This window comes from Triticum aestivum, chromosome 5B (assembly GCF_018294505.1).
Source record: "Triticum aestivum cultivar Chinese Spring chromosome 5B, IWGSC CS RefSeq v2.1, whole genome shotgun sequence".
Classification (NCBI taxonomy): Eukaryota; Viridiplantae; Streptophyta; class Magnoliopsida; order Poales; family Poaceae; genus Triticum; species Triticum aestivum.
This window is the reverse complement of record NC_057807.1, coordinates 534,467,871-534,483,702: the sequence shown is the minus strand read 5'-3', so window position 1 is coordinate 534,483,702 and position 15,832 is coordinate 534,467,871. Positions and strand designations below refer to the sequence as shown.

Here is a 15,832-nt window from a genome sequence, read left to right as displayed (position 1 = left end):
CTCGGCTGGCGGCGGCCCGGCGGCCTGGAGATGGCTGGCGGCGGCCCGTCGCGGTGGTGGCGCCGTCCTTTGGCGGCGGGGCGGCCTGGTTGCGCAGGGTGGCCGGCGGCGCGTCCTCGGCCCAGATCTGGGCCCTTAGGGCCCCATCTGGGTCCTAGCGGGCCGGTCCCTGGGCGTAGCCTCGTTGTCTGCGGCGCGGTGAGGAGGAAGAGCGGCTCGGATTGGGGCGGCGGCACCGCCGGCGTGCCGGCAGCAGCGCGAAGGCGGGAGCTTTGCGAGCCCACGAGGGCTCGGCCGGGCCAGTGGGCCCACGGGCCTGGTGTGCTCCCGCTATTGCGTCGCGGACGGCTACCGTCGCGGACGGTGGAGGTGGGGCCCTCCCGCGTGCCGATGGTGCTGATGCCCTAGTCCCGGCTCTGATTCTTCGGCGTGCTATCCTCACTTCGTGGTGCCGTGGTGAGACGGCGTGGGGGCCTCAAGACCGCATTGGCGCACGATGGTGGTTGGTTTGGTGGCAGGCTCCGGGGCGCCCGAGGTGCGGGTTGGGATCGGGGGAAACCCCTGTTGGCATGGCCAACGCCGACGCGGTGGCGCTTGTGGGTGCCACCTGACCTTCCGGGAGGGCGTCGGAGCTACCCTTCCTCTCGCCTCGTCGTGTACCGGGGGAAACCCTTAGCAGCAGTGTCGTCATCGTCGCGATCCTTCTTGAAGGTGTTGATAGGTGCCGGCGCTTCGGAGTCTTGGAGTCTAGTGGAAGATTCTGGTGGGCGCTGCGATCGCGAGGCTTCTTCGTTTTGTTGATCCGCCGTTTTCGGCATTTGTTTCTTTTGCTTTTCTCTGTCGTTTCTTTTGGGCGTGACTGTGCTGCTTCCGCCCCAGCACCTATTCATGTATGGTTCGGTTGGTTGCTTTGTATACAAAGCGGGGGGAAACCCTTTTTCGGAATGGAATATCATGCTGATTAAAGAACTGATATACGAATTTACTCGTCTGTGATTTGTTTTGTGTTCTGAGGTCCAGAACTTCCAACCCACTTTGTTAACTAGAACTTATATAGGAACTTATCACCTGCATTATGGTTATTGTTGACAACTTGTCTAGGTATGCCCACTTTGTTGCAGTGAAGCATCCTCTCACAGCTGCACAAGTGTCACACACACTTACATGCAGAATGTGTCCAAGCTCCAAGGGTGCCCCAAGCTATTGTTTTTGATCGAGATCGGGTCTTTACAAGCAACCTGTGGCGTGATTTGTTTTTGCTTGTTGACACTAAGTTTATGATGTCCTTTGCTTATCATTCATAGATGAATGACACCACAGAGAGGATTTATCAATGCCTCAAATCTTATTTATGTTGTTTTGTCGCCAACTGCCCGCACAAGTGGTTTGAATGGCTCTATCTGGCGGCATACTGGTACACTACCTCGTACAAGTCCACTTTGGTGATCTCACCTTTTGAAGTTTTATATGGTCGTCCTCCAAACACTTCGGGGTTGTAGATCCTTCACTATGTGAAGTTCCTGAGCTGGCGTCATGGATGCAAGAATGAAAATTAGTGGCCAGTCTACTGAAACAACACTTTTTCTTAGCAAACCAGAGGAAGTAGGGACAAGCGGACAAGAAACGCCCCGACCGCACTTTTGGAGTTGGCAACTTGGTTTACCTCAAGCTGCAGCCTTATGTTAAAATCTCCATCACTAAACATGCTAACCATAAACTTTCTATTCAATAATTTGGACTATTTCGGTCAAATTGGTTAATGTCTCGTACAACCTCAAGTTCGCAGAGACAAGTTGTATCCACCCAGTCTTCCATGTCTTCCTGCTCCGTGAAATACTGCCACCTTCATCCATGGCCGAACCAGTCTTGCCAGCGCAACTACCTCCTAACATACTGCCTCCAGTTCCAGAGCAAGTATTGTGTATTGAAATGCCATATTGTCTGTCGCGGCAACTTCGACATTCCTCGCCAAGTGGTCTTCACAGTCGACATCACTGGCATCTTGGGAAGATTACTTTGAGCTTCGTTCAAGGGGAAGGATGTCGTGTCGACTACTTCCATCTGTTCTACTCCAAAAGGTTCGGCCCGAGCCAAGAGGATACGTAGACCCAATCACTGCTATGACCCAGTGACATGTGCAACGTAAAGACTTAGCCTCGACGAGACCTCCTGGTTGACACATGTTGGAGTCAAATGGGGGAACCACACTTGAGGAAGGCGCAAAATGGGGTGGCCCACTATAGCAAGCTCACTTGAGCAAGTTTTTCTTCTTCTGTTTTTATCGTTCGTTTTTAATTTGAATTTTTTGAGAACTCGCCTGTTGGATATTGTTTCACGGATCTAATATATAAACATATTTAAAAAATTAAGAAATATTTAAAAATGTTCAATAGGTCTTAAGAAGAGTAAACCTTCCATTTAAAAAGTTATTGTATATAAAAAATAGATTACCGTATATTTTTAAAAATTCATCATCCATTAAAAAAGAGTTCATTGCATAGTAAAATAAAACCTCAATGTATATTAAAAAATAACATTATATTTCAAAAGTTCACCATATAATTGTAAAAATCATCATAATTAAAAAAATGGTCAACATATATTGGAAAAAAAATCAGTACTTCCGATAACTTCTACGATTCTCTCATTATTCAGTGTCCGAACCGGAAGCCGTAGCCCAGAACCTTTAGCTTGAGCGGAAGGGGAGGAAACCGGCTATTCGAACCGGCGGGCGGGTGGATACCCTAGTGCTTATTGCTCTGTCGACTTATGATCATTACCCTTCAACCGGATTATTCTATTCCACTTCTAGATAGAGAAAAAAAACTAAAGCAAAGAAAATAAAAACAGGTTTACTCCACCCCTTTTACTTTTCAAAAGAGATATTAAGAAAATTCACTATATATAATAAAGTTCATTGTATATTAAGAAGTTCACCATGCATTAAAAAGGCTCAACATATATAAAAAAATGTTCAATGTGTATGAAAAAATCACCGTGTATTAAAAATATATTCACCATGCATTTGCATTTAAAAAAGGAAAGACATGGATAAAAAAGAAAATTGGAAAAATAAAAGAAAAGAAAAGAAAAGGAAGGAAAAAAAACCATAGAAAACCGGACACACAGTGAAAAAGTCACAGATAACCGCAAAATAAAATCAATAAAACCACTGGGAAGCTGACAAAACGCCAACTTGGGTTGCGACCCAGCAGCGAACGACCGCAGGCGTCGGCGTCAACTATGAGGAATTTTGTCTCAAAAAAAAGTAGGAGGAATTTACTAGCGTCGCGCCCTTCAACTCAAAAAAATGAAAAGAAAAATAGCGTCGAGCCCTCGACTCCTTATTCACGGCCGGGGTTTCAGAGAGAGCCGTGGGTTCCTGCAGTATCCCCTCTTCCTCTCTCTCTCTCTCTCCCTCGCTACTCTGTTTTCCTCCTCAAATCTTGCGCTGCACTTGATCCAAACTCAAATTCGTGAGAGATATCCAGTGGTAGAGGCCAGGGAGGGACCATAGCAGAATGAAGCGAGCTCTTCTGGCCTCCGCTGCTGCTGCGGGCTTGGGCACGCAGGAGCAGCAGACGCCGTGGCTCCTTCTGCTGCTGGGGGTGGTGGCCATATCTGTCATGGTCCTCCTCTGCGGCAACAGGCCGGAGAAGAAGAAGGCCAGCAGGGCACCGCCACCGCGGGCGGCGGCGACCACTGCAAGTTCGTCGTGGACGGTGGACCACATCAGCCGACGGTAATAGCGCCCTCTTTCTTGCTGCGGCAGCTGTAGCTTCATCTAGCGGAGGCGGTGCCGCGGTGGTGCTTGTTGCGGCGGAGGGGGCGGTGACGGAGGGGGCTGTGGCGGTGGCGGTGGCGGGGGAGGCTGTGGCGGTTGCTAGATGGTAGCTAGAGGAGCTGCAGCGCAGGAATAAGCAGGCATGGCCTGAGCCGGAATCCGGAGCTGCTACGGGACTCTCTATACTATGGATCCCTCCCTGCAGTTACTACTTAGTAGTAGTCGATCACTAGATTTGGGTCTATTAGCTTGATGAGTATGCAAGAAACATTTGGTACTGCTATGTACTTATGAGATTGCGAGCTCGATCTGTCAATCATGGCTCCGCAAGAGCTTAGCTTGGTTTATCTATGTTGCAGAGCATGCATGTGACACTGTTACATGCTTGATTTCACTGTTTTTATTTTCCTTCTGATGCTGGGGATGATTTCACTACTCTTTATCAGTGTAAGATGTTAGGACCAAAGAATGCATGTGTCATTGGCTCTATCAAGTGTGCAATGAAATTTACTACGGAGTAGCTAGTAATTCCTTTTCTGTTCCTAACGATCAGAAACCCCCGGTGTATCATGCTGTTATTTAGTATATTATTAAGGCTACTGGTTAGGGCTTTTGTCAAAGGGACTAGTTGAGCATCAGCAATGATGGCTTCGAGCAAATATCTTCAAAACGCTAGAATTAGATCAAGTAAATGGTTTGCCCGGATGCATGTTATTCGGTTGGACAAACAAAGCTGTGACTTCCAACATATCAACAACACTCTGATCTCAAGACTCATTTCATCATCATCATCCATGTTTGTCATTTTGTTTGATACATACAGCTGCACGATGCGTGTGAGTTATGATCGTCCCATTGCACCAAAATGTTTTGGATCCATATTACCTAGCTAGCCTACGGCAACAGCAGGTACCATGTGCTGATCGTCCCATTGCACCAAAATGGAAAGACGAAATGCGATGTGAGGAGTGCCAGCAAACACTAGCTAGTTACTGCTGCCTTATCTTTTCGGTGGCTTGGACATTCATATGCAAGCACCGCACCACCGTTGTTGTGCATAAGGTGAAGAGCCTCGCTCGTGCATGGATCCATCGTTGCATGCTTCAATGGTATATGCATAGTGATTTCTCTCACCTAACATCCTACCATGTCCTAGTCTAGTATCAACCAAGCCAGATTCTCCATCAAATGTAGCCCCAAATATAGTTGATTTTCTTTTAAAAACGAGATGTCTGGTATCCCTTTTAATAAAAGTTTGATTCACATTTGGTTTGAACAATTTTGTTTATTTGTATGAGATCTTTAAAACAAGACCAATATTGAATATATTTTCAAAAAACCTTCAAAACCCAAATGCAATATTTTTTAAAACTATTCATATGGACAGTAGTTTTTATTCAGATATTTTTCACTCTGTTTCAGAGTGCACCATCTAAGTGTATCACACAAATTCTTATTTTATAATATAAGGATGTTTTTTTAATCTATTTTTGTTCAGTTTCTCGTGCTTTAGAGTGCACCATAATGTTTCATTTTGTGTCGGTGTGCTGCATCTATTTTTGTGTCATTGCCTCTATCAAGTGCGCAATGAACTTTACTGCTAATTCTTCTGTTCCTAACAATCTGAAATCCCCGGGTTATCATGTTGTTATATATTATTAAGGCTACTAGTTAGGGCCTTGTCAAATGGACTAGTTGAGCATCAGTGATGATGGGTTCAAGCAAACATCAAGTAAATGGTTCTCCCGGATGCATGTTATTCGGTTGGACAAACAAAGTTGTGACGGAGTTTTTTCTGACTGAATCCATCCATAAAGCCACCAAGGAAACCTCAAGATATCATCAGCACTGTGATCTCAACACGCATGTTCATAATCATCACGGAGACATGGACATGGACTCATGGTCCATGTTTGTTATTTTGCTTGACACATGCAGCTGCAGGATGCGTGTGAGTTACGATCGTCCCATTGCACCAAAATGTTTTGGATGCATGTTACATAGCCTACAACAACTACAACAGACATCGATCATGTGCTGATCGTCCCATTACACCAAAATGGAAAGGTGAAATGCGATTTGAGGAGTGCCATATAACACTAGCTAGTTACTGCAACCTTATCTTTTCAGTGGCTTGGACATTCATGCATGGAGCCACGCATGCTACATTGGGATATGCATTGTGATTTCCTCACCTAACATCCTAGCTAGTATCAACTAAACCAGATTCTCTGTCCAAGTTAGGCACAACTAGTTGAGTTTCATTTGAAAATTAGATGCCTGATATCTTCATAACAAAAGCTTGATTCATATTTTGTACAAACAATTGTGTTTATTCCGATGAGTTATTTAAAATAAGACCAAATTAAATATATATTTTAAAATGATTTATTCACAACACATATTTTTAACTACTCATATGGACAGTGGTTTTTATTTAGTGCACCATCTAATATGTAAGACACAAATTCAACTTCCTACAATATAAGAATAATAATTATCTAAATTTTTTGTGTTTCGTCGTGAGAGTGCACCATAATGTTTTTCTGTTAGTGTGCTGCCTTAATCTGGTGTGCACCACAATGTCCTATTCTGTCAGTGTGCTTCAACCAATTTTGTTGGGTTTCACCATATTTTGGGGTGCACTATAATGTTTCCTTCTGTACTTCGGTGTTGCCTTATTTTATTTTATTTTGACTTGTTCAGTTGTGCACTACAGTGTTAATTTCTTTGTGTTTCACACCATATTTTTTGGATTTCATCGCGTTTTGGAGCCATTATAATGTTTTCTTTTGTGTTTGTGTGCTACCTTGTTCCAGTGTGTACCGTAATGTTGCATCGTGTTTCTTGTGGTCCGGGCCATTTCCTATAAGTTTTGTCGTGTTTCAAGATTGTCAAAGCATATTTGATATGGGCATGTTTTGAAGATGTCATCGGAAGAAAGACACACAGGGTCAAACGTAATATTTGTCCAAGATTTGTTTCAACATACACAGTTGTTTAATAGTCTCAGAATAAAAATAAAATCCATGTACTATATAGTGAGTGGGAGAGAAAACTCATTGTGTGTGCGGTGTGCGAGGCAAGGGACAAGCGGAGGGAATCTAGGGAAAACATTGCCACGCATGATGGAAAAAGGTGTCACGTGGAAGGAACACTATTTAGTGAATACATTGGTGGAGGTGTGAACGTCCAACTCAGTGCATGGCAGATAATGCACATGATATCATGTGCATGTGGTAGAATCTCTTTCTCTTGAATTTATATACTGAAATGTACTATTGCCTAACTTTATCAAGGATTTCTTCTAAATAAATACGTGCATAAGTCCACGTATGGCTATAGTTCGATGTAACTTTATAGTGATACAAAACGACACCACCAGCATTGTCAAACTCAAATTCTTGCTGGTGTGCTTTGAGTGTATGTCGGGTCTAAAAATCAATTATGACAAGAGCGAGGCTTTTTCACTGGAGGAGACCTCGAGGAATAGCTGCGTGCTGCCCACATGATGAACTGCTAGCTCGGGGCCCTTCCTATCAAATACCTAGGGATGTCGTTTAATAATTGTCATCTAAGAATCGAAGACTTTGAATTTATCATGGACCGGTTCGGCAAGCGACGCGAACCATGGATTGGAAAGCATTAGTCGACCGGGGGAAAATCAACGCTCATAAACTCTTGTATGTCCAGTCTCCCAATGTTCATCATGGGCTTCTTTTTATTACAAGATGGTGTACATGCGAAATTCGATTATGTTCGATCCAGAATTTTTTGGGAGAAGGATTCTGGAAAACAGAGCACCATATGCACCCCCAAGGAGGTTGGGGGCTTAGGCATCATCAACAGCAAACTCATGAATTGGTGTCTGATGACCAAATGGGCTTGCAAGATCTTAACAAGGCAGGTGGGCCGTGGCCAGATATCATTCGCCATAAATATTTGCAGAGAGCCCTCTTTGTGAAGGCTTCGACCGCACATGGCTCACAATTCTAAAAAACTATGGGGATTCGTCACGTACTCCACATTGGCGCGGTCATCACGTAGGGAATGGAGAAACCACCGTGTTCTGGCTTGACCAATGGATTGGACAGACCCCTCTAGCATGAGTTTCCTGAGCTGTTCACCATCGCCCGAGATCGTGACGCGATGTTTAGTGATATATGGCAGCATGGCCAATGGCGACACACACTCCAACGACCCCTGGGACAAGCGGAGCACACAGTGGCAGAGATTGGCAATATTATTAGCCATATTATTAGGCTCGATATCTCCCTAGATGGCAGAAGGTGCCTTCACTTCGAAGCTTGAACCTTCTGGTCAGTTCACAACCAAATCCTTATATCACCCTTTGCATCAAGGTGTAGCCAAATTTCAAGTGATGGATATCTGGAAGGCAAAGATTCCCACCAAGATCAAGATTTTCTTAAGGCAACTTACTAGAGATCACCTCCCAAGTGGAACTGAAGGGCAAAAGCGATCCTGGGGATGGACTATGTGCTTTTATGTTTTTTTCCGAAAAGGGGAGTACCCCGGCCTCTGCATCAAGAATGATGCATACGGCCCTCTTATTAAAGAAAACAGCAAGTCGTGCATACAAAGTTCCATAGTCTAAAAAATAAACGAAAGAAAGGCTAGAAACACAGACTAGCCAGAGATAAAAAAGCCACAACCGGCAGTGTAAAGAAGATAGGAAAACTAATTGCCTATCCTATTACATGACCGCCATCCAAACCGGTTGAAGATAACCCGAGCAACCATTTTCCATCGGGTAGACCCAGTAACCAAATGCTCCCTGGCCTCCATCGGAGTGAGTAATGACCACGAACGGATCAAAGCTGTAGCTCGGAATATAACCTGCAAAAAATGAATTCGTGATGCTCTGTTAAAAACCAAATCATTTCTGCACAACCAGATGGTCCACAACAACGCACAAACTCCCACCCGAATCTGCCTTGCTAATGCGGAGTCAATCCCATTAAGCCAAGTCCCAAATAAAGCGGTAACCGTCGTGGGTGGAGTAATATTAAACGCAATGTGCACCGTCTGCCATAGAATCTTAGCTAGCGGGCAATCAAAAAAGAGATGTTTAATTGTCTCATCCCGATCACAGAAACTACACCTAGTAGGTCCTGTCCAATTACGCTTTATCAAATTGTCCTTTGTGAGAATGACTTGTTTATGAACAAACCACATAAACACTTTTATTTTCAAAGGAACTTTAACATCCCATACCTTTTTGGATGTTGGAATGTAACTTGAGTTAATAACATCAAGATACATTGACCTCACTGTAAAAGCTCCAGACTTGGTCAACTTCCAGCGTAATGCATCAGGTTGGTCCGAGAGTTGTACCTCCATTAGTCTCCTAACTAACTGGAGCCAAACCTCCCAGCGATTGCCCACTAACGACCGTCTAAACTGAATATTAAGGGGGATAGTCTGAAATACCGTCGCCACGAACACCTCACGTCGTTGAGCAATACGATATAAAGACGGATATTGAATAGCCAAGGGTGAATCTCCCAGCCAAGTATCCTCCCAGAAACGCGTAGTAGCACCATTTCCAAGGACAACCTTTGTCCTATTGAACAGTAATACTTTTACCTTCATTAGTCCCTTCCAGAAAGGCGAATCAGTCGGCCTAACTGATACCTGTGATAGCGTTCTAGTGTGTAGGTACTTGCTGCGAATGATTTGCGCCCACATTGCTTCAGTGCCGGACGCGAGCTTCCACAACCACTTACTAAGTAGGCATCTATTCTTAACCTCTAGATTCTCAATGCCAAGCCCACCTTGGTCTTTGGGTCGACAAATAATATCCCACTTAGCAAGTCGGTATTTTCTCTTGTGCTCATCACCCTGCCAAAAGAAGCGAGAGCGATAGAAGTCCAGTCTTTTCCTAACTCCCACTGGAACCTCAAAGAATGATAAGAGGAACATAGGCATACTTGTGAGAACCGAGTTAATCAAAATTAACCGGCCTCCGTATGACATGAGCTTACCCTTCCAGCAGCTCAGTTTCTTCTCAAAACGATCCTCGATACACTTCCACTCTCTGTTAGTTAGCCTACGATGATGAATCGGAATGCCAAGGTAGGAGAAAGGTAGACTTCCCAAGTCACACCCAAACAATTGCCTATAAGCCTCTTGTTCGTCTTTGGCTCTCCCAAAGCAGAACAACTCGCTCTTATGGAAATTGATCTTCAACCCTGATAATTGTTCAAAGAGGCATAGTAACAGCTTCATATTTCTCGCCTTGGCCAAATCATGCTCCATAAATATTATCGTATCATCAGCGTATTGAAGGATAGATACACCTCCATCAACCAGATGAGGTACTAGGCCACTAACCTGTCCATTATCCTTCGCCCTTCCTATCAAGATTGCTAACATATCTACCACAATGTTGAATAAGATAGGGGACACTGGATCTCCTTGCCTGAGGCCCTTGTGAGTTTGGAAGTAATGACCTATATCGTCATTCACTTTAATACCAACACTCCCTTTTTGCGTAAAAGATTCCACCTGGTGGCGCCAGGCATCATCAAAACCTTTCATACGCAATGCCTGCTGAAGGAACGGCCACTTAACCTTATCGTACGCCTTTTCGAAATCCACCTTAAAAATTACCCCATCTAATTTTTTAGAGTGAATTTCATGGAGCGTTTCATGCAGGACAACCACCCCTTCAAGAATGTTTCTGTCCGGCATAAAAGCCGTTTGGGACTGTTGCACCACAGAAAGCGCAATCTGTGAGAGCCTGTTCGTCCCAACCTTGGTGAAAATTTTGAAACTAACATTGAGAAGGCAAATCGGCCTGAACTGCTCAATTCGCACAGCCTCCGCTCTCTTCGGGAGTAATGTGATAGTTCCAAAATTCAAGTGAAACAAGTGGAGTTGTCCCGAGAAAAGATCGTTAAACATAGGTAACAGATCTCCCTTAATAACGTGCCAGCACTTTTTATAAAACTCAGCCGGAAACCCATCCGGTCCGGGAGCCTTATTGTTTTTCATTTGTGCAATAGCATCAAACACCTCCTTCTCCGTAAACGGGGCTAGCAAAATCTCATTATCGGCCACCGACAGCTGAGGCACATCCTCAGTCCTGGACTCATCCAAAGACACGGAATTAACCTCCGGCGGTCCGAATAGCTGTCTATAATACTCAGTGATGTATGTTTTGAGATTATCCTGGCCAACGATAGTGCCTTCATCCTGCTCTAGCTGGAATATACGCTTCTTACGGTGCTTGCCATTCGCAATCAGGTGGAAGAATTGAGTATTAGCATCCCCTTGGATTACTTTGCGGACCTTAGCGCGCAACGCCCACTTCAACTCTTCCTCGCGAAGAAGTTCTTTCAACCTCTTCTCGGCCTCGCTTTTAACCTGGAGCTCGGCGGGTAGCAAAATCGAAGATTCAACCTTTGTATCTAGGGCCTGCGTAAGAATAAGGAGTCTATCATTTTCAATCTTATAAGCCCCACTTAGGTGCTTAGCCCAACCTCGTAAGAAACTTCTTAAGTGCCTAATTTTATTTTGCCACCGTTCAACCGCTGTCCTACCAACACCACCCTTATCCCATTCCCTGGCAACGAGGTCCAAGAAATCTTCACGTTCAAACCAAGCCATCTCGAATGAGAAGGTGTTCTTGTTTTATGTGGTTTTATGTGGTGTGGTCGAAGATAGAAGCCATATGTTCTTCTCTTGCATCATGGCACAATTCCTTTGGGGTGCATCAGAGAAGTTACTAGGTGTAGCTGGGCGCCGACATGTTTTGCTGACTTTCACGCCATTACCACACGAATGTCTGGCAGCACATGTAGGCTGACGTGGCTAGTTCTCACTGCTCTAGGTTGGGCCCTTGGCAAACCCGTAACAAAGCTTTGATTGAAGGAATCTTCATTGAACACCTAGCTCATGTTTTGTACAAAATGACTATCTCATGCAGCTATGAAGCCGCTAAGCAAGATCCAGGACTCGTCGATCATTGATGATTGAGTCGGTCGGCTCCGAAGGTTCGCTAGACAACTAAGGGAACCAAATCAAGTAGACGAAGAGTGAATGGTCGTCTACGACGCTCCGAGTTTGAGTGTGCGTTTCGGCTTTTGAGCCAAGGGCCCTTCTGGCTTGTATCAGTGTGCGTGTGCGGATTTTGAGCCGCCCAAATGGGCTGTATCTAGATTTTACTAGCCATACCCGCGCGGCGGCACGCCGCGCCCCCCCAATACGTTATGTACTGATACATTATCCTTGGAAAACATTTTTTTTCTAACGTGGTAGTAGTGTCTGCTTATAGATATTTCTTCGTTGATGCAGTGTCTTTGTTATGTCTTAGATGGTTCACAAGGGGTTGGTTGGATGTATGGCATCATACCTGCTAATGCTATGCCCGACCGCAGTTCCATGCTCCTTGGACTAAACAATTCAAATGGGTATTTTTTTTGTCAGGAAAATCCGCAAATTCCTATAATTTGCCACTGAAATCGTGCAAAACAATCTTGGCCACTGAAATCTACCAAACTGTCCACTTATGCTGCTCACTTCGATAGAAGCCAATTTCTGAAAATAAGAATCTTTGCTAGTTGCTTATCTTTTAAAGCATAAGCATTAATAATAATACCATGTTCATTCAAAATATTCAGATAAAAATTTGACAATAAAACAAATATTCAGATAAAAATTTGACAATAAAACATTGCAAAACAGAATAAGACAAACAAAGTATTGAACAATCACGAGATCTGGAGTCATAAAAGTAGCAAAGGAAAAAAGAAGAAATATAAAGAGGACAAAAATTTTACTGGGTGGTAGTCGTTCATCCATGCTGAAAATGGACACATGGGAACTTCGAGCTTCATGAAGAAATTGCAGATCATAAGATTTTGGATTAGTGTGCAGTAACCATCAGTTCTTGTACAAAAGGGGCATTATCACTGTAGCAAAAATAACTCAAAGAAATATCATATCAAAAGTGGAGGAGGACATCTTCTGAACTTCAATTATAGATGCAGCAAAAGGAGAGGAGGATATGGAGGAGGTGCCCATGCCCGAATAAGCAGTAGTGGATGTAAAAAAGTATAGGCATCTGATCTACTTTTTGAATACCATTTCATACCAGTCAAATTTCCAAACTGATTTAATTTAGAGTATAATTTTTAAATTTACAATGGAATTTCAAAGAAAATGTGGCAATCTGGAAACCAAAACTTCATACAGTGTCTTATATTCCACAAAAAAGTGTGTTCTGGAATACAATAAATGACTTCGCCATGCATACGAAATGAACATAAAAAAGATATAAAAAATGACTTCACTTGAACTTGCATCCCAAACAGAGAAGACATGAATATCACACCAACCTCCGATCCACATCTAAAAAATGTATCTAAATCCACAATAGTATTTCGCCTACTAAGATCTAGAAACCACCTTGGCTTATCTAATCTGAAAATAGTGAAACCGCCTATGGGAGTAAGCAGTCCCTTGCACCTGATAACTATCTTCTTCACTTTTTCTGCTAAAACCTTCTGCCTTTAGCTGATCATTAACGGATGGACCATGCACACAACCGCTCGTGTACAACCTGGAGTGACCCTAACAATTACACAGACACGTGCATGGCCCATGCAGACGACCATTCATGTACAACCTAGAGTGCCGCTATCAATTACACAGGCCGTGCATGTCCCATGCAGCCAAGCACGCACATATACAGCAGCCAATACCCGCACGAATCAATGTAACTTAATTTGTGTAACTAAATTTACCCGTGGCCAACCAGTCCAATGATTAACTACTTGAACCACGTAGACAGCATGCATACGCAGAAGCAAACATCAGGCAAGGAGCAAGCAAATGCCAGAATCCAAACCGGCAGTGGCCGGCAGTAAGAGCAGTTTGCTGCACAGATCGATCCGTCTTGCCAAAAGGAACACCCGCAAAAATAAAACACATCACACATATGAAAGTACTATCCAACAACGATCAGCAAGAAAATAACCGCGCTCTCGTACCATGCCATGGCCTCCACCAGCGCCCTGGGACCATCTCCCACCTCCCCACCGCGCTCGCCGCCGCCACGTCGGCCAGGATGCCGAGCGCCGCCTCCGCTATTCGTCTCCATCCGCTGCAGTAGAGACGATGCCAAGAGCGCTCGCATGATGCCGCGGGTGACCACGGCCCGGACTTGCTCGAGCTTGGCGGAGGGGTTGCGGCGCACGGCTACGCACGCCAGCCTCGTGTCAGCCGGGTCGTCTGTGGCGGTGAGCGTGGCGAGGCAGGGGCGCGGCATGTGAATTGACCTTCGTCGGCGTCTGTATTCTACAAAGCAAGCTGGTTTTCACTGTTCAGGAGCAGGATTGATTGATCCAGAAGCCTGGTTATGAAACCGATTTATGCGTGAGTTGTTAGCTCAGCGGCGATCTCCTCCCTCCGCTGCCTGCAAGAACCACCAACAGCAGAGTCCAGAACCAAAAACACTTAGCATACAGGAAAACTTTATAACAAACAAACGGAAAAACAAAAAAGCAAGCAAACCAGATCGTGCCGCAAGACCCTCCGCGCATCCAGAACTAGAAGACCGTACAAAGTGGGCACATGCAGAACCCGAAGACCGTACAGAGCGGCCACCCCGACGGGACGAACCATCATCAGACACCAGACCATCGTTCATATATACGGGCCGAGCCGACACAACAGCCGAGGCAGCAGAACGTCCCGAGCCACCACGCCGACCAACCACAGCCCCCTGCGAGTGAGGAGGCCGACCCGGACGCCGCCAGCCATTACGACTGGAAGAAGAAGCCACGCCAGTAGTTAATGTATGCCACACGGAGGAAGAAGGCCTAGTACAATAATATCGCAAGGAAGGCGATCTATTTATAGCTACCGCAAAGTAAGACGCTCCCTAAATTCGAGGACGTAACTGGTAGCGATAAGACGCGAGATTTCTAGATTGGGCAGCGACAGCGGCACCGATAAAAAACACTAGAGACAAATTTTTTTTCGCTGGAACACTAGAGACATCTAGACCTGACCATCGAAGCGGCACCGCTTTTTAGGGTAAAACGCCACCGAAAACACCAATGGCAGAGGTCGATGAGACGTAAATTTATGAGAGGGCAAGAGCGGCAGCGGTAAGCGGCGGAATTTCTAGCGGAAACTACGGCAGCGGCACCGATAAGAAAGAACACCAGGCTCTGGAATAGACCGTAAAAGCGGCAGCAATTAGAGGCGGCACCGCTGTTTCTCTTCTCGCAGTAGGACGGCACCGATTATAGCCCAATAAAGAGACGTGCATAGCCCAAATACAGATGGAAGCCCGCAGATGCACGAAACTGCGGAAGAAATCCTGGACTGCGAAGTCAACGGAACGTGCTGGCCCACGTATAACAGAAAACGCTAGCCGCACCAACAAAATAGCTACACACGTTGAGAAAATTTTGAGCGAGAATCTACAGCCACCATATATTTGTACACGGCCATTTACCAAAATAATACACGTGCCATCTACAAAATTACCTAGGGGTCATTTTCAGCCAAGTGATGAGACGTGGAAGCGAAAACGTCCTCTGAAATAGAGGCTTGGGTATGTCTTCGCGAACCTTGGCTGTGTCTTTTAAACGCTAAGGGCTTCGGTCATCTAAAGCCGGGCAAGCGCCTTTCAAAAAAAAAACATAGAGCAAACACAAATGTTTGACGAGTGATAACTCGTTTACTAAAACCATATATATTGTTGGAAAACACTTCCTATCTATAGTCTGAAGGGACGCCATAGTCAGACCGCTCGACGGCCGTTGATTCACTCAAAATCTGACGCAAGAGTTTGCCTCGTAATGTAAAAAAAAAGAAGAAGAAGAAAAACACGAGCTCCCACTAGTCCCGTGCATAATCCCCTCCAGCTAATCCTGCACGACCCCATCTTCCACATTCGCCGGCACCGCCCGAGCTCTGCCCCAACCTCGCTCGGCTCGCCGCCAGCTCGCCTCACCAGATCCACTGCTCCGCCGCAACTCTGCCCAAATCGCAAATCTTAGTTATTTTTAT

The 15,832-nt window shown here is 45.1% G+C and overlaps 1 non-coding gene across 1 annotated transcript; it reads left to right on the top strand.

Moving 5' to 3' along the window:
• The first annotated feature begins 13,246 nt into the window (after nucleotides 1-13,246).
• On the top strand, nucleotides 13,247-13,349 carry LOC123118275 (small nucleolar RNA snoR99). The gene has a single exon (XR_006457826.1). It is a non-coding gene; the product is annotated as a small nucleolar RNA snoR99 (small nucleolar RNA).
• Nucleotides 13,350-15,832: the final 2,483 nt, after the last annotated feature.